The sequence below is a fragment of the Mytilus galloprovincialis genome, chromosome 9, assembly GCF_965363235.1.
Source record: "Mytilus galloprovincialis chromosome 9, xbMytGall1.hap1.1, whole genome shotgun sequence".
NCBI classification, from domain to species: Eukaryota; Metazoa; Mollusca; class Bivalvia; order Mytilida; family Mytilidae; genus Mytilus; species Mytilus galloprovincialis.
The window spans coordinates 49,984,735-50,005,940 of record NC_134846.1 but is presented as its reverse complement, the minus strand read 5'-3'; positions in this window follow the sequence as shown (position 1 = coordinate 50,005,940).

Genomic DNA, 21,206 nt, shown 5'->3' with positions numbered 1-21,206 from the left:
CATTCTGTTGGTTTGAAAGACCTTTGGTAGAAAGCTTTCATAAAAGTTTTATTAGGTTCTAGATGCAGTTTTCTAAGCTGATTTAACGCTTATGTGCAATTTGTAGATCTGTCTTGCAGGTAATGTCTGCTTGCCAATAGTTAGTAATTTTACAACACTCATTGAGCACAAACAAAATTGGTTATACTTTTCTTAGCTTTTATACGGAACTGAATAATTTTACATTTAGTTGATAATTTTGAGTTGCAGCATAAAAGTAGTTACATCATCTGCTGTGCAGTCGCTTACTAATTGTTGATACGTTGAATTTTACAAACGAAAATTTTGGTGTACATTTTCCTGGCTTCTATGAAAGGGAATAATTTTAAATTTGGTCTTGAGTTTGATAATGTTGAGTTTTATTGTGCAAGCAATTTTTACATCAGCTGAGTTGTCACTTCTTATTGACCTAATGTTTGAAATTATACAAAACTCATTGTATAAAGAATATTTTCAATTGCATGCAATGATGCAAGTCCAGGAATCTGATGTACAGTAGTTGTCGTTTGTTTATGTAATTTAGACTTGTTTCTTGTTTCTCGTTTTTATACGACTGCAAAAATTAAAAAATTTTTGGTCGTATATTGGTATCACGTTGACTGCGTCGTTGGAATACTTTTAATTTTCGCACTCTAACTTTAGTAAAAGTGAATAGAAATCTATGAAATTTTAACACAAGGTTTATGACCACAAAAGGAAGGTTGGGATTGATTTTGAGAGTTTTGGTCCAAACATTTTAGGAATTAGGGCCCAAAATAAGCATTTTCTTGGTTTTTAGAACTATAACTTTAGTTTAAGTAAATAGAAATCAGTGAAATTTAAACACAAGGTTTATGACCGCAAAAGGAAGGTTGGGATTGATTTTGGGAGTTGAGGTCTGAACAGTTTAGGAATTAGGGACCAAAACGGGGCCCCAAGGAAGCATTATTCTTGGTTTTCGCACCATAACTTTAGTATAAGTAAATAGAAATCTATGAAATTTAAACACAAGGTTTATGACCACTAAAGGAAGGTTGGGTTTCATTTTGGGAGTTTTGGTCCCAACAGTTTAGGAATAAGGGGCCCAAAGGGTCCACAATTGAACTTTGTTTGATTTCATCAAAAATTGAATAATTGGGGTTCTTTGATATGCCGAATCTAACTGTGTATGTAGATTCTTAATTTTTGGTCCCGTTTTCAAATTGGTCTACATTAAGGTCCAAAGGGTCCAAAATTAAGCTTAGTTTGATTTTAACAAAAAATGAATCCTTGGGGTTCTTTGATATGCTGAATCTAAAAATGTACTTAGATTTTTTATTATTGGCCCAGTTTTCAAGTTGGTCCAAATCGGTGTCCAAAATTCAACTGTGTTTGATTTTATCAAAAATTTGATAATTGGGGTTCTTTGATATGCCAAATCTGACTGTGTATGTAGATTCTTAATTTTTAGTCCCGTTTTCAAATTGGTCTACATTAAAGTCCAAAGGGTCCAAAATTAAACTAAGTTTGATTTTAACAAAAATTGAATTCTTGGGCTTTTTTGATATGCTGAATCTAAACATGTACTTAGATTTTTGATTATGGGCTCAGTTTTCAAGTTGGTTCAAATCAGGATCCAAAATTATTATATTAAGTATTGTGCAATAGCAAGAAATTTTCAATTGCACAGTATTCAGCAATAGCAAGACATCTTCAATTGCACAGTATTGTGCAATAGCAAGAAATTTTCAATTGCACAGTATTGCGCAATAGCAAGAAATCGTCAATTGCACAGTATTGTGCAATAGCAAATATTTTCAATTGCACAGTATGGCGCAATATTGTGCAATAGCAAGAAATTTTCAATTGATTGGAGTTATCTTTCTTTGTCCAGAATAGTAGTTGAATCAACTTAAATCATTGTTTTATACAATATACAATGTATATTCACTTTTACTACCAACTGATAAATCAAAACAATCTTTACCATTCAGTGATAACAAGCACCTTTTGTTACATTTTAATATTTTATGATGTATTTAAATGAGTAGTTATTGTTGCAAACTCCATTAGAAATTGGAATTGAGATCAGTTTTGGAAAAAGGGAAAGGGGGATGTGAAAAAAAATGGGGGGGGGGTTAAATTATTCTCATTTCAAATTTCATAAATAAAAAGAAAAATTTCTTCAAACATTTTTTTGAGAGGATTAATATTCAACAGCATAGTGAATTGCTCAAAGGCAAAAAAAATATTTTAAGTTCATTAGACCACATTCATTCTGTGTCCGAAACATATGCTGTGTCAACTATTTAATCACAATCCAAATTTAGAGCTGAATCCAGCTTGAATGTTGTGTCCATACTTGCCCAAACCGTTCAGGGTTCAACCTCTGCGGTCGTATAAAGCTGCGCCCTGCGGAGCATCTGGTTTTATATAGATTAGACCGTTGGTTTTCCCGTTTGAATGGTTTTACACTAGTAATTTTGGGGCCCTTTATAGCTTGTTGTTCGGTGTGAGCCAAGGCTCCGTGTTGAAGGCCGTGCATTGACCTATAATGGTTTACTTTTTTTAAATTGTTATTTGGATGGAGAGTTGGCTCATTGGCACTCACACCACATCTTCCTATATCAATGATACAAGTCCAGACCCAGTTTTGTTCTTTTTTACATCGACAAAGCCTTGTTTTTACAATTATAGAACAAAATTAGTGCTAGTTACGAAGATATTTCCAAACATTGTCCCCTTTTAAGATGCTGGATCCTAAATCTTTTACAAGTTTTGATGCCTTATCTTTGAGAATTTTCTTAGACTTGTTTTACTTTCTATCTTTTTTTCCATAGTAATGTCTATCTTTCTTTGACTTCTGGTTTTAGTACCCTCCCTTTTGGTGTCATCTTTTTATTATCTTTTTTTCTAGGACAACTGAACCAAACATGAATTTGTATAACTTTACAATTTTTATTGTGTTTTCATGTCTTTATTTTAATAATGAAGTAGAAAATGTTTAAAAATAATTATCAATATATTATTGAAAAACATAGATGGTTTTATCTAAATTGTGAAATTGATCATGAAGAACATGCATTACAACTTTATATTATAGGGTAATGACACATTATGTACCTGCTGCTTTGTTAAAATATACCCTTTTCTTCAACAAATGTTCAAATACAAAAGATGTGTTGTGATTTGTCATAGAAAACATGTATGGTGAATGGTAAGAGAATTAAAGTGGGTTCAATAGGAATATTAAAAATGAAACAACTTTAAGGTGATGTGTTTTTGTATCTTAAATATACCATAAACTATTTTTAGTAGCTTCATCTGCAGTTCTCATGAGTGCGATTTTAATATGCGCAAAAAAAATTATGACATTTAGTATATCTTTAGGCCCCAGTTGGAAGAAAGCTCACTTTTGATTTAGAAATTTGTTTGCTTTGTCCTGAAACAATTTCAAATTCCTTTGTTTTTATAATATTCTTATAGATTAATGTGTTTCCTTCGTTTTGATTTGTTACCCTGATTGGTTTTGGTTTAATGGAATTATGACTATTGAATAACGGTATACTACTGTTGCCTTAATTTATCTGGGTTTTATCAGCTTAAAATTTGAAATCTCAACCGTACACGCTACACAAGAGTATGTCCATAACATAATGGTTTAAGAAGACCGTGCTTTGTAATTTGAAGATATAAATGATAAAGAGTCGGGATGTCTGTCTTTATTTTTCTATGCCTGTTTGAATACATATCCGTTATTTGCAAGGTAATTTGTCTCCGTTTATTTTTTGTGTCCAGTATTCACTTTTCTTTATATTTTAGCTTCTTTATATTATTGCTCATTTTCTTTACCGGTATTTCATTTTTGTAAACGTTTTAAACAGACATTTTGCATAACCATCTCAACTTGCAATGTCAATATCGTAGCTATTTCCCCTTTGAATACAAGGAAACAATTGACAACAAAAGATTCGCGCACATGTTTTAAATAATTGGATACATCGAGAAAAAAAGTTTGAAAAAAAGGTACTACAGCTTTGTATGTATGACGCTGTGTTCTGCAGCATAAGAATAGTTTAGGACGTACGTGACAAATATGTGCTGAATCATTGGTCCCAGTTTTGATATGCAGAGGTAGTAAAACATAGAGGAATTAAATGCTTATCCATATGTAATAAATCGATGAACACAGATGACAAACGAATATGTTTTACTTCAATACTCTGCCTTCCAACTGTCGTAGTTGTTTGTTGTAAATATCCTAATCATTTATTTTTTTACATTGTATTTGGATCATATCGCATCCTTAAATTATAAATCCCACTTCATGTAATTGAATCGATGCTATCACTTAGGTGACTTTGAGAGATATGCGGAGCGTATTCGAAACTATTAAGAGGTTTTGGCATGTTTGGACCACCGTGTATGAAATAGCTTACTGATTTATGATATTAACTTATTCGATTAAGATGACTATATTGGATTTACTGGTACAACATGAAAGGATTTCGACTTACATAATTTATTTTGCTGTCATTTTTGTAGTGTAACTTAATCACCCGTACTTAAAGTATTCAATGTATAAAAGCCGTTTAGTTTTCGACTTTAATGTACTCCAGGTAAAAATCACTTTATCAAGTTAAGAAAGATACAATTTGCAAGTATCGTTTCTTTTTAGCATGGTTTCTGAATTGTCATTTTAATTCTTGTCAATTCAAATCTGATCTGCAATTTATTATATTACTTTGAATATAAAAGTCGCTACCATCATTTTATAGGGGTCGGATCCTGCCATTTATTCGTTTTCGTATTTGGTACAGCCCGTAACAGAGTAGTGATCGAATTCGCGTTTCTTTACCGTCAGAATAAGTTACGTTATCGACAAACTTATTTCAGAAGTGACATAATTTAATTTTCTTCATCGACAAAATATTTCTTGTCCAACGTGTAAGTTTTCATTGTTTAAGTCGAAGTTTTTTTAACACAGTAAAACATTTTTTATAATCAACCTCTGTCATTGGCATTTTCATTAGCTTCACACTAGTATTTTAACGGTAAAGAATCAAATACGGGATCTCCGAAATTTCTATCATTTGTTACGGGGAAATCATTATTCAATCGAACATATGTCTTTGTTCATGACACATATTATGAAATACAAAGGAGTTGAAATGATCAAATACTTTCGAACTGACGGAAACAAAAATACATAATCTAGAATGTGTGTTATGTCATAAACAATGGCTTCGTCGTGCGAATCGACGAGATCATGTTACATGTAACTGATCTTAAGCTAGGTTCACACTGCCGATCAGATCAACTCGATCAAGCCCGATCAAGACAAATTACGTGATCGGGAGACTAGTCTGACTCAATCGACAAAGATGTTCGGGATAGTCTACCCTACTCTTCATCGATCTGACCATCTACCCGAGAGTTTTTGACATGTAAAATAACAATCGAGTAAGGAACGAGAAGAAAGTCACTCGAGAAGAGATCGAGAATTCGTCGAGTAGCGGTCGAATTGATCTGGAAAGGATCGTGTATCGAAATACAACAAAATTTACGTTGTATTCCGACCAATCTCGATCTCTACACGATCCTTTCCCGATCAATCTCGATCTCTACGTACTCGACGAATTATCGATTTCTTCTCGAGTGACTTGCTTCTCGGTCCTTAACCGAGAGTTTTTGACATGTAGTCAGATCGATGATGATGTAGACTTACCCGAACATCCTTGTCGATTGAGTCAGACCAGTCTCCCGATCACGTAATTTGTCTTGATCGGGCTTGATCGAGTTGATCTGATCGGCAGTGTGAACCTAGCTTTAGCTGTAGAAACAGTTGGTGCGACCTCGATAAAATCTTTATCAATTTAATATAAGCGATAAATATTCATGACTACAATGATAATGAATTTATTGGAGTCACATCCATTATTTCTACTGTAAACATGAACTCGTCGGTTAGTGCAATGAAGACACTTTTAAAGATTGAGATTGTTGGTTTATTCTTTACACCTTCGAGGTATTAAAATTATTTCAGTGTTTATTTAAGGTTAAATTTATTTTCAAATCTCTTCTGTTTAAAATTGTCGAAACTTCCGTTTAAGATTTCTTTGGTAAACTATCTATTCTATAGTTAGGACCATTTTATAATACATGTAAATACCCTTTTGTACAATAATACTTTCTTTATAGAAGTATACATGTAGATCTGCTGGTTATAGATTTTTTTTTATAACTTTCATTATTGTGACGACGCGCTATGAAATTTAGATGAATTTATAAATGAAGTTGTATATAAATTTTTGGTCATAAACACAAATCTTTTAAACAGTTCGACGAGTGCGTCAATGTTACAGTAGTCTGTTTACTGTAAGTTACTAAGCTTGGCCCGATTCATCTGTCATTTCTGGAAACTAATTCACCACTTTCTGAGATATTCATTTTTATTTCACCATCAGACCTGGAGCTACATTTGTATCTAAAGGAAAACTCTCAAATTAAAGAAATTTGAAATGATATACTGAAACTTTCTTATAATCAATTAAACGACTGCTTTTCTCAGATATGTGATTTTTCATGGTCAAACTTTTCCATTGTTAACGGACATTTTGAGATATTTTATTGTAAAAAATGGTGTTTTTTTTAAAGAAATCAACATTCAAAATTTAGAACTTCATGAACATGTACAGGAAGCTGAATTATTGCAAACCTATGAACTACTTAAAATTGTACTTCGATCTGTTGCGTCCTTAAAATGTTCTGACCGTCCTAAGATTTAATGTACGGAAATGTTTCGGTAAATTAAATTCAAATCCGAATTGAATGTTTATGACACACAAAAAGAGAAACCAGAATCTCTAGATGACCAAACGTATGTACACGTTGGGGCGATTTAGAGCTTTTCAGAAGGAGTTCCATTCCATCCTTGTTGAAAGCCTTGTGGAGACCTCTAGATTTTTAAATTCCCTCCGTTTTTCTCATGGATGGAGTGTGGTCTCTCTGTAAATTACCCCTTATCTTTTCATTTTCCTATTTACCGAAGGTTCCATGTGAAAATTTCCATTGGATCATATCTGTTAAACTAAATGTACAAAACAGGCTCAAGAAAAGGCGAGATTTCTTTTTCAAACCCGAACTAGAAATCTATTTTTTTTCTAATATCGTCAATGAGTTCAGGCATGTGAAAAATTATATAATCATACACAAGAAAGAAACCCTGAACAGGCTCTCAGCAATAATTTTACCTATTTAATATTAAGTAAATATTAACATGTACATGTATTTGATAAAATACAGATATAACAAAGAAACTGCCCGGTATCCGACGTACATTGTAAGAGTACACTTTTTACTGCACGTGTAGTCGGGTGCGTTCACTACGAGGACACTTGTACTCAACTACGCGTGAAGTATGAGTACAGAATCGTCCCATACAGTACTAGAAAAAAGTTTGGCATGTGAAACGGACGAAGACATATTCTAACAGAAGTACAAATACCAGTCCTCCCTTTTGTGTATACATATGAGAAAACATTTCAAAGTTATTGATTGAATTCAAATTCATCACACATACGGTACACATTGTAGTCCGAAAAAAGGACTTCATTCTTATCAAACACCTTTTTAATTGTTTACCAGTATATTTCTTTTAGTTTTGGGTAAAATTGTAAAGTAAATGATACTATCAAGACGTCCTTCCATAAATCTTTTTTTTCTGTTCTGACTTTGAAGAAATGACTACTTTTCGCCCAATCGAAATGGTGCATGGACATATTTTGTTTCATATTATTAGAATTATTTTCAATATTATCGGTATTAAACTTGATTATCGACACATGAAAGTTTGTCAGCATTGTCAATCTTTTTAACGTTAAAGTACCAATAGTTCGGTCACTACTCAATTAAGTTTGTCGATAACGTAGCTAATTTTGACGGTAAAGAAACATCAATTCGATCACTTCTCTGTTACGGGCTGTATATTATAAAAAAAAAATTCTGCTAAAATGATGAATGATTTTCATTTAGTATTTCATTAACGCGTTTTCTCCCACACCAGTCACTATCTGATACACGTTCCTCCGACGGCTTTAAAGTCAACTATATCTTGAAAGTTATTTGTTAAATAATTTTTCGGTCCTGAATGTTCTTGCATTTATATATACTGTATTCCTGTCACAAAGTTTTGTCAATTAATTTTGACCGATTTGATCAAAGCAAGCAATATGCACGTGTGTTTGAAATGACATTACATCTGTACACTCAAGACCTATAAAATTAATAATAGAAGATTTGCAAAAAAACCCAAAGTATTATGAATTGCGAAACATCACAATCAGAGCAACGAATAGTTCTTTGATTTAGCTGGCTCTACCTTAATTGTGATTAACATTTGCTATCGATAACAATGATTTAACACATTAAAACATGAATATAGTTATCAATGGTACCAGGCTTATTATTTAATACGCGAGACGCGCGTTTCGTCTATAAGACTCATCAGTTACGCTCAGATCAAAATATCTAGAAAACCAAAAGAAGGTTGAAGAGCATTCAAATTTCCAATGAATGTACTATTGTTTGACTGTTTGTCTATCTTTTTTAACCGTGGCGTTGTCAGTTTGTTTTCGAATTGTGAGTTAGAAAGTCCCTTTGGGTGTTTTTCACCCCTCTTTTATAAATGGAAGAAAAGTTAAAACTCACATTCCATTCCTCTATTCAGAAAGAATCGACTTTTTGATGAACAATACTAGGCATACCAGATCGAGGATAGCAGTTGATATAGATGTACCATTACAGTTTAATTTGAATGAATAAAAGTGTCCAGGATAAAATGTGTATAAGTACTTTTTAAATAAGTAAGTAGCCTGAATGATCCGAAATTAAAATTTTCAATTTAAAAAATCTGAAAATTGAAGTTCCGAGGGTATGGAACATGAGAAGAATTCAATAGTAGTGAAATATTTCAAGGTTAGGGCACATTTTAACGCGTCACATTTAAACTGTTCCTAAAAAATATTGTTAAATTTATAAAACATCTAATGTAGGAAATAGGCTTTAATAATTAAAAATAAATATTGTTAATATCAATTATAAAATGGAAAATGTTGAGGAATAGGCCTCTAGCACCTAACGTTAACATACGCATCTAAAGTTGAACTACATTGAACCCTTCGGTGTATTTTCGAACTGATTCATGCCAATGATGTGAGGAGATCATATTTACAGAACCTTGATAAAAATAAATTATAGATTAAAATATTACTATATAGAGAAAGGCTCAAGTAAACCATAACCTTTAGTTAATATCAAATATTGTATTTCCATTCTCAATTTTATTTTTTACAGAGTTTGTCTTTAGTGCCGTGTAGAGGCAGTAGAGTGCTTCCCCGTGCTTCAGGTTTATGCTCTTATAATATACTAGATTATGGTGTGTGTGTCCGAGCGAGAACTGCTCTAATTCATTACTTTAGGAATATTTATCAAAAAGTAGTATCTCAATATTCAGCCCCATTCTACTATTTAATACTGATAGCGTTTGTCATTTTTAGCCGAACAAATTTATCCATTTTATATAACTTCAATTATTGTATGCTGGTTCATATTCTGGACGCCAATCTTTGCTCCTTTATTATATAATTCACTAACAAAACAATTATAAAGCTTAGAAATGGAAAATTACTAAATACTAAACTTGTTCAAAGGGTATCCACACGTCTCAATCTTCAAAATCGGTTATCTAAAAATACTACCATCGCTAACATTTTCAACAATAAAAATCGTGGTTACCCTTCTATCGATAAGTGTCATGCCAAAAAATGACTTACATGTCCCCGTCTTTCCACCAACAATACGGTGAGGTCCACGTTTAATGGTCGCACATTTTCTTTAAATTTTGAAACTGATATAACTTGAAAAACAAACAGTATTATTTATTTACTCACATGAAACAAACCGGGGTGTGGTATTCAGTACGTAGGAGAAACTGGACGATATTTATCTAAACGCACTCAAGAACATCTGTATCGTTTTAAAAGACTTAATAAATTCAAAAGTATTATTTACCAACACCTTAAGAAGCACAACCATCCTTTTAAATATTTAGCAGTTCAACCTTTAGAAGTTGTAAATAAGCAGCCTGGTGAATCGCATTCAAAGTTTGTACGATCACGGAAAATAATTGAATTAAATTGGATTAAAAAATTACAGACAGTTTACCCTCTCGGTCTAAATGATAATATCATGGGAATTGGTAATATATCTAGAACCAATTCCGTTAACATTTTGGATATAGTTTCTAAAACTGTTCGTAAAAAACGTTCTCACGGTCGTAGAACAAATCGCAATCAAAGAAAATTTCGCGCCAATCATACCAATATTTCGGACCTAATTTCTATTTCAAAAAACAACGGCAGACATTATCTGTTAACAAAACTCTGTTCGTTACCGGTTAATAAGTTAAATAATTTTTTGGAGGATTGCAACACAATTTCATATAGCAGTCCTAAGTATGAAATTGTTCAAATTATTATGGCATATTGTTATTCTAAATTATTTCCCAAAATTGATCGCCCTGAAGATCATAAAAAACATTTTATTAAAATTAAGTATGTCAATAAAGGCTTTGATTTTGTAAATATTGCCGGTATATTTAACGACCATTCTGTTAAAGAACAAATTCCTGGATATTTTGACAATACTGAGCTACCTCTTATTTGTTATATTTACAAGAAATCTACCCGGAAATTTGTGTTTATTATAACCAATTGTGTAAAGATGCTAATATCAGTGAAAATGCACCTACTTCATGTAATTGTAGTAATTCCGCATACATTTATGGACCCATTTCCCATGTTATAACAGGAGATCTTAACATCGTTCAAGACCGAGAGTTAAAATCATTCCTCAGTAAAGGACCTAAATATCGTCCCCCGTCAATTATTAATTGGAATGAGTGTCGTAATATCATCCACGACTCACTCCATACTTACTGTATGAAATGGATAAAACGGGAAAAAGCTGACAAAAAATCTTTGGACTCTTTTTTTAATTCAGTAATTAAGATAGTTGATATACGTATTCAACATTTTAAAGAACATTTTACTATAAACAATAACCACAATAAACCTATTTCTCGTATCAAACATAAACTAAAAGAACTAGCCAAGGAATTTGTTTTTGTCCCGGCAGATAAAGCTGCTAATAATATTATTATTGTTTGACGTAAATTTTACATTGAGGTTCTGAAAAAGGAAATCACCAATTCACCAACATTCCAACTGACTCCATTTTCAGAAAACGAAATCTGTAACAAACATAAACTTTTAGCCACCGCTTTACAAGCAGAGCCAAATACAATGAAAGTCCCAACTATGTATTGGCTTCCGAAACTACACAAAAACCCTTACAAATATAGATTTATTTCGTCTTCAAGCCATTGTTCAACTACTAAATTGTCTATTCTTCTTACCAGCACACTTGGTACAATTAAAAACCTGATAATAAATTGTTCAAATAAGGCCTTCGAAAATAGTGGAATAAATTACTTTTGGAGTGTCAAGAACTCATTGGAAGTACTTGATAAATTGCATGCTTATATTGGTGATTTTGAATCTGTTCAAAGTTTTGATTTTTCTACCCTGTATACCACATTGCCTCACATTCTCATTAAGAAAAAATTCACACACCTAATTAAATGGGCATTCAAAAAATCAGAATGTGAATATATATGTTCAAACTCTTTTAGGTCATTTTTTAGTAGCAATAAACAAAAAAACTATGTTAATTGGACATGCTTTGATACTATATATGCCCTTGAATTTTTACTAGATAACATTTTTGTTCGCTTTGGGGATTCCGTATATCGTCAGATTATCGGAATTCCAATGGGGACTAACTGTGCACCACTTATTGCGGACCTGTTTTTGTATTGTTATGAGTTACAATTTATGACAAAAATAAGCAAAGACCCATCGAAACAACATCTGATAAACAAATTTAATAATACTTTTAGATATTTGGATGATATTTTGGCTCTCAATAATGACGACTTCAGTATGTATATTAATGAAATTTATCCTGTTGAACTTACTTTAAATAAAGCTAATACTAACAATGACCACTGCCCTTTTCTCGATCTTGATATCTATATCACTAATGGAAAGCTGAATACTAAAATTTATGACAAAAGGGATGATTTTTCATTTCCTATCGTTAATTATCCGTTTTTAGATGGTGACGTTCCCTTGTCACCATCTTACGGTGTTTATATATCTCAACTTGTACGATTCGCTCGTGTATTTAACAATGTTTTCGATTTTAACGAGAGAAATTTATGTATTACTGAAAAATTATTACACCAGGGTTTTCGATATCACAAACTAGTCAAAACATTTACTAAATTTTATCATCGGTATAAAGACATCATTCGTAAATATAGCTCAACATGCAGACTTCTAATACGTTCAGGTATTTCACATCCAATTTTTTATGGTAATATTCTTTATAAAGCACAAAGGTGTCAGTATTCACCTCAGAAACTTACAAAACCTTTGAATAGACTTATTAAGAAGGGATATAATTACGATGCTGTTGTCAAGTCATTAAAGATTGCATATTTTGGCGTTAATATTGAGTCACTGATAAGGTCTTTGCATCGGAACTAAACACATTTATTCTAAAAACAGTTGTTGGAATGACACGGGTTATGTTCTTCTCATATATGTTATGATGGTATGATACTAAACCCCTAACGGGAAGGATTGTGCCTGATGTTCATATGATGAAATCATAATCTTTCAGTCAGTTTAATTGAAGTCTGGAGCTGGCATGTCAGTTAACTGCTAGTAGTCTGTTGTTATTTATGTATTATTGTCATTTTGTTTATTTTCTTTGGTTACATCTTCTGACATCAGACTCGGATTTCTCTTGAACTGAATTTTAATGTGCGTATTGTTATGCGTTTACTTTACTACATTGGTTAGAGGTATAGGGGGAGGGATGAGATCTCACAAACATGTTTAACCCCGCCGCATTGTTGCGCCTGTCCCAAGTCAGGAGCCTCTGGCCTTTGTTAGTCTTGTATTATTTTAATTTTAGTTTCTTGTGTACAATTTGGAAATTAGTATGGCGTTCATTATCACTGGACTAGTATATATTTGTTTAGGGGCCAGCTGAAGGACGCCTCTGGGTGCGGGAATTTCTCGCTACATTGAAGACCTGTTGGTGACCCTCTGCTGTTGTTTTTTATTTGGTCGGGTTGTTGTCTCTTTGACACATTCCCCATTTCCATTTTCAATTTTATGGTTTGAAATATCTTATGACATATAAATGATCACTTAATTCTTTCTTGTATCATATGAAAGAGTTTTAAATAAATAAATACTAATGGTATTAGATAAAAGGCATACAATGTAAAATTTGCAAATCCGAATATTTATTTTTTGTCAAACATATCATAACATGAGAATTTAACGACGCGGGATGTATGCACATTTGTCACAATAAAATAAAACTTGGTAGGCGATTTTTTTCCTTTCTTGTAAGATTTTGTACAAAGACAAGTTTTAAATTATTTAAACTTTTTTACGGCAGTCATTAAATCACTTACAAGACAACTGAATACTCATACATCACTCTAAGTCTTTAACAATGTGTATCAGTTATCAGATAGATATAAGAGGTTTATCTAATACTTTTGAGGGTCATTTCCGATACAGTTAAATTCCAAAGATTGCACAATCAACTACTTCTTCTTTATGGGACATTTTTAGATACCGACTTTTAATTATAGGAACATTATATTTGTATATCGTTTCCTTTACACGAATGCAGCCAAACAATATCGAAATATATTTCTTAAATGCGTTTTAGAGAAATCAACTTATTTTTCTGAAAGTTCCAATAATAATGATAATAACATCTAATTTTTTTTAATCAATATTGGGCATCTATAGCAATGTAAAGCACAGTACAGATCGAATGAATGAAAAGTTGACGTGTACAATTTTTCGGTTTTGCAATTATATTCTTCGTATATATATATACACTGTATAATTTTTATTTAATATAGATTGACACTAAAAAAAATTACTATGCATGTACACAAAATAAGAATATAGGCGGTTAAGTTCTCGAAATATTATCATCACGTTGATTTTAAGTGTTTGAATTTGGTCGTTATTTTGTTTGATTGGTCATCTATTTTGAAATCAATCTGGAGAAATTTCCAAATTTAAAATACCCCATTGAGTTGGGGACGTACTGTTAGAAGTAAACGCGATCACGTAACTGTCATTTTCTTTTTTGCTCGTAATGTTTCGTTAAAACTGTAAACCAAAAGCAATACAGATTGTATTTACATGTATATGATAGATGCAATAATAACAAAACATTGTTTTAATGTTATCGGAAGCAAGACTAAAAAATTGACACCATAGAATAATAAGTTCCGGACGCCATCGGAGATCTACCCCACATATATTTCAATTCTGGTATCTTTGAATAGTTTATTTAAAGCCAGTGCTTCTAATTAAGTTACAACAACTACTGACAATGTTCCGGAATTAGGACAGGCGCATCAAATGTGACAGGGTTTCCCTAGACCAGTCTACATGTTTTTATAATGTTGCGACAACATTTATGAATGCAGAATTTCGAAATCGATTTTACAATGACCAACACATTTTTAAATGCATGTCATTTCCTGAAGGCTTTTCAAATATCATTCCGACATGATAAACAAGTAATGTTTGTTTTTGTGTAATAGAATGACAATAGTGATTTTGCCAATTTGTTGCTAAGTCCCGTGTGCTGTTCTCGCTAATAAATAAACTTTTGTTTTTAATAAACGCTTGTGACTGTCGTGCAATAAATTAAATGATACAATTAAAGAGATTAAAAGATTTTGCTCCATTCTTTTGATCACAATAAGATTTAGTAGGGGAACCTCAAGATATATAAGAATGGGAAAAAGAGACAGAATTTTAATACTGTAAAAGGTACTGTATATATATTTATCTTCAATCTATAATTTGAAAGGAGCGCTAATGTATAAACCCGTACACAATAATTGTTCAAAATGAACGAACACAAGACATGACTCCTACAAATTTAACCACTTGTAAACCTCCTAAATATAAATATTTTGCATTCTTAGGACATACATTGTGCAATCATAATTTCATGTTGGCCGGCTGTGGCCAATTCCTGTTTTCTCCATTAAATTTTGAAAAGCCCCCCCAAAAAACGTCACAATATCTAAACATGTTTTTCCTTTACCTTTCGCAGTCATGTTTTGCCCTAGTTCGTTCGTCATATGAAACGAATACACGATCTTAAGTATAATAACTTGAAAGTCATCCGTTGAGTAATTAATGTCGTTCTTGTTGATCATTTTCCATTTTCATGAATTTTATAAAGTGTCTCATGGTGAAAACTTCGTTTTCATCAATGCTTATGTTGATTAATAAAAGTCTATTAACAATTAATTCATTGCGCAAAAAATCCCCATAAGAGTATAATCACAAGACGCATGGAAACTTTAAACATAGAAACACAATCCCAAATAAGCAGTGTAGCTAAAACCGTTAAATTTCAACTTTGGAAGTTTACGCGTTATAAGATGAATAATGGAATATTTTCGATCACCACGCAAAATGTTCGTACCGAAAAACTGATTACTAGAGAGATGGTTCCTTTGGGTACTTTGTAATTTGGCCCACAGCGATGGCGACGATCAAATGGACGGAGAATAATTATACTACTAAAACAAAGTACATGTATTGCAAAACAACTTCTGACTGAAAACAAAGTAAAATAAAATGTCGATTAACTTTTCAATTTTGTATTTTCAATCGTTGATTATTTGTGTATTCAAATGAACTTCTTTTGTATTTGTCAAAATACAGTTATCATTCTCGGGAAACTTGGAAAATAATGTTTTGATAACTATTTGCACATGATTCGATACAAAATGCTTACAACGAAAAAACCTGACGACGTGATGAATTCCGAAGACATTATTGATTATATATAAACAGAAACAAACATTTCCTCCGACCAAACAATTAAACTAACATTGGAAGGAGCACTCTTTTCAACTCATATTTAGTCTTTAATCAATTAAACATCCTTCAAAATAGGATTGCTGTTACGTTCACATCAACTTGGTACACAGTCTACCCAGATATAAGTCATCAATTTTTGACCCCATTTATCTCAATCGCCGTATTAAAGGCTGCCACATGTGGAGCAGAGTTAGCTTAACCTACTGGAGCATAAGAGAACTGTCCCAGTTTGTTGGGGTTCATGTTGGTCAGTGATTAGATTTCTATGTTGTGTTTGTGAACTGTTGTTTGTCTGTGAGTCTTTCTTTTGTTAGCCATGGAGTTCTCAGTTTATTTTATAACTAATGAGTCAAAATGTCCCTTCAGTATTTTCGCCTCTGTTTTGCAAAACAATTTTTGATTAGAAAATATAAGACCGATGTTAGAGCGAACGCAATGCAAGTATGTTTGCGAGAGCCTCCAACCGTTACCTTCAAGACAACAAATATGAATAAAAGGTGATTTGTCAATTAACAATATTTAGGATAAATTGCAAACATCGAAGACCATTGCAAAGAAAGGTTCTTTGATATTAACCTACTTCTAATTAATCGTGATTGTCATTGACTGCAAAAAAATAAAAAAAATAAAAAAATAATCAAAGATACAAAGATACAAAGTTTTTAGCTGTTGGATGGGTTGGGTACGCAGAAAGTTGATATCATTTAAATTTTCGGCATTCCGATGTGCCTCTGTTTATATTCATATGAATTGAAGTTCCTTCAGACACTAGTAAAACAAGAAGATAAAAAAGCCAGGTTATTTAATTTCAAATTCAGATATATTGACGATGTTCTTTCCATTACCAATCCGAACTTTTCTGATTGGGTTCCATTAATATATCCCACAGAACTAGAAACAGATACGGCTCACTTCGCCACCTTTTTAGACTTATATCTCGAATTTGACATACAAAGTCATCTCAGTACCTGAATATATGACAAGCGAGACGATTTAAGTTTTGAAAAATTACAATTTTCCCCACATTAGTAGCAATATATCTATCACACCTGCATACGGGATGTACATTTTCAACTTATTCGGTATTCAAGAGCTTGTAGCTTCTACTTAGACTTTGTAGAACGTCACCAGTGTCTTATCAGAAATTGATAAACCAGAGGTATATCAAAGAACGTGTCGTCTTTTTTTTTAAAATGTTCTTCGGAAGGTACCTTGACCTTGTTGATAAATATTCCATATCAACTTACACTTATACTAAAGGTGTTTACGCATTAAAAACGTAGGCTGCGGCAGAGTGCTCACAGACGAAGAAACGGATTGAGATGTTAAGGATCACTACAATTCCATCTTTTCTGTTTGTTTTAAATGATGTTATATTTGTTATTCTCGTGGGATTTTGTCTGATGCTTGGTCCGTTTCTGTGTGTGTTAGTTACATTGTAGTGTTGTGTTCTCTTATATTTATGCGTTTCCCTCAGTTTTAGTTTGTTACCCCGATTTTGTTTTTTGTCCATGGATTTATGAGTTTGAACAGCGGTATACAACTGTTGCCTTTATTTAAATGGCATTTCTTCTCAACGTATCTGAGATAGAAGACACACAATACAATTTACCACACACTTTTTTAGTAATGTATTTATGAGTGAATCGTTGTTTGAATAAAGACCAGTGGCAAATGTGTACGTCCAGTCGATTCTGGAAGTCCATGTGTTCGGCAATGGTGATGCTTTGAGTATTGCTATTTGTTACTAAAGTTACATTGTCTATTGCATGCATGTAGACAAAACATGATTTCAACTACATGTACACATTGAGTTTTATCAACGGGAACGTGATTGTGTTTAGTTAACGTGTGAATTACCTTATCATAACACCGAGTTTAGGTCAACACGGCCTTACTTTAGTACATGTTAATGTACATGTTATTAATTGTTTGGTCAATTTCTGAATTATTATATTCGAGAGAATTTGAGAACTATAAACACATCAAACACATCAGCTTAGGTAATTTGCATAGGCTTAAGCTTAAAAACATTTACCAAAAGCTCTATTTAGCAAATGACATCTGTTGAATTATGTCAGATTTAGACAGGTATATAATTTTAAAACTTTTCGAGATTTTGAAATCTTAAAAATGTAAAACCGGAAAGTATGAAACATGATGTCTTGCATTAAATAGTATGACACTATTTTATTAATTTGAGACATATTTTATACAACTGTTCCCCTAAACATTTTGTGTTAGTAATAAAGTCACCTAAAAATGTAACATACGGCACTATTAGACTTATTACCGTGTTTTTAATACATGACCAACTCGACGAGTATCACATGTGGAGCAGTATTTGCTTACCGATTCAGAGCACCAGAAATCACCCCCAGTTTATTGTGGGGTTCGTATGGTTCAGTCTTTAGTTGTCTTTGCTGTGTTTAGTAGTAAATCAAAACACTTAATATTGTAAAATAATAGAAGTGAATGGGGAGGGGAGATGTCTATGTCATTTAGCGTCTTTTTAAACTAACATATGTTATATAACCATGCACGACGAACAAATTAATAATCAACCCTTGTCTCTCAGAAAAATGTCAATCATTTGTGGTGATATTATTAAAAACGCATGAATATGAACACTAGCAATAAATTATAGGTCGAAATATAATTAAATAACTGAAGGATAAACAGACAATAGCCCTGTTTGTAACGATTTAAAATCGCAGTTTGTTTAGGTGCATTTATGTCATTTAATTCATTATATTGGCATATGAAGACTTTAAAAGTAAAAAATCATATAAGAATATTCGAAAAGCGACGCAAAGTGTATTTATTTGAAGTTTTAATATTTATTTTTGTCACTGACTAGCTTCAATTGTATCAAAAATAAGAGAAAAATATACACTCCTGTTTTAAACAAACAAGAAATTCATTTTTGTTTTATCTGACAAGATATAACTTGGTAGGAGATTTAATTGAACTGCTTCTGTCATGCATTGGTTATTGTGTACAGTTTTAAAAAATGGAAAAAAAGCAAACAACAAATCACCCACAATGAATTTAAAGCAGTTGTATCTAATTCGATATTTTGTTTTAAAGATAACTGATATATGCATACTTTATTCTAGTTCAACCTGGCCCCGTTGTCAGATAGAAGAGGTATTTATAGCTTTAAGGGTAATTTCCGATGCATAATTGTCCTAAATTTATCATCACCAAATGTTTGTTCTACATGAAACCTTTAAGTGTGTTACCTTTTCGGAACAAAAAAAAAAAAAACTGGTATGTTTTTATGTTTATCATGTGCTTAGTAAAGTTTTAATTAAACTATTACTTAGTAAAGTTTTAATCAAACCATTATAATGTCGAACTAACTATTTGTCCATTTAGACAAATTTCTATGAAATGTTATCAAAATTGGAAACAACATTTTTAATTTACAAACAAAGTGTATGGAGGGATGGAGAGGAGATTGTGGTGGTTAAGATGAATTATGTTTGATTTGGTTGATTTTTTTGCCCCAAAAACACTTATTTTGGGGAAGTTTTTGTTAATAAGAATAAGAATATTTATTACATCCAATCAAAGTGCCGGTTTCCGAGCATATACATCATACAATAATTTTTCATATGCAGTGCATTTGATTAAAAAGTGAAACTTGTAAGCTCATAAAACTAAAGTCACCTTTCTGAAATGGGGCATTGCTCTTAAAGGATTATTGACTTTCCAATGAAAATCAAATTTTGACAAAAATTTAAAGAAGCTAATAATGTTGATAATTTATAGAATAAATCTTAAATTAAATTGATTTATCATATACTTATAGAAAATAACGGTATGATTGTACCCCATGATATAACTTATTTGTACATATATTTATTCATTAAAGGCCGATTTTGGCCTCAAATTTCAGGTTTATCTAACGAAAGTTTTTGGACACTTTTTAAACACTTAAGTGTCTATTTCAATTGATTCGATTAGTTTATGTGAAAGATTTTAACTGATTTAGTCATTAAAAACGCTCTGATTCAAGCTTAAATATGAAAAAATCTATCAAATATGCCAAAAAACGTCACTTTTCAGATGGTTTTTGTCAAAGATGAAAGTGGCCACATCCGTGTTCAACCTCAACCTTTATACATGTTTTGTATTATCATCAAATACAACTTACATTTCAATATTATGAATGAACACGAATGCAGCCACTTTCATTTTAGACTGAAACCGTCTAAAAATTAACCAAAATGCTAAAATTTTGAAGATTTCAGTAATTTAGCATGACTTAATGATGCTAGAATGCAATATTTGTGCATTGTATTGTCAAAAACAGCACTTATTTATGTAGCAGAAGCATTTTACTTTCCAAATATAGCTTAAAGATTACATTTTCACAATTTTCTAAAACTGCTATATTTTAGGGCCAGAAAGGGGTCTTACTGAACCTACTCCTTTGAAGAATTGCCTTAGCCGTGTGATATGACTTTTGTTATCAACTGCTTCTAGTTTATATCAACTGCTTCCGGTTATTATCGCATGCTTTGCTGTAACGTTATCGGATGACATTTCGACGTCATTCGGCAAATTCCGGAAAATATACCTCACTGGTACGTTTCTTTGTGTAAAACATAACAAAGTTGGATACAAAAAAAATATAAGAATCAGGAAAATATATTATTAAAAATTGCAAAACATATATTACAACAAAAGCATACGTAAGGGATATAAGCCGATAAAAGTCCATTCTTTAAAATATTGGACAGTTCTGAGGTCGCAGGCCGAAGACCTGTTCAATTATTGACAGAATGGACTGTTAGAGGCTTATATCTTACTTAAAACATTGTTAAACATGTCGAAAAAGGTAAAACAAAAGAAATAGCAAACAAAGTTATATTTTTATCAAGTATAAACGGTTTTTTTTATGAATAAAACTTTCTTTACATTAAAATACATTCTACATGTTTGCCCCTTTAAACAGTCGCTCAACTTAAATAAAGACAAAAAGAAAGTACAGCTGAAGGTAAACAACATATACTGCTACATGAAGAATAAGACACAGGGTATGCGTATCATGATTTTTGCGAACGTAAGGACTACTCATAATTTCCGCTCATAGTTTCCGTGGATACCTTTAAATGCGTTTTGTGT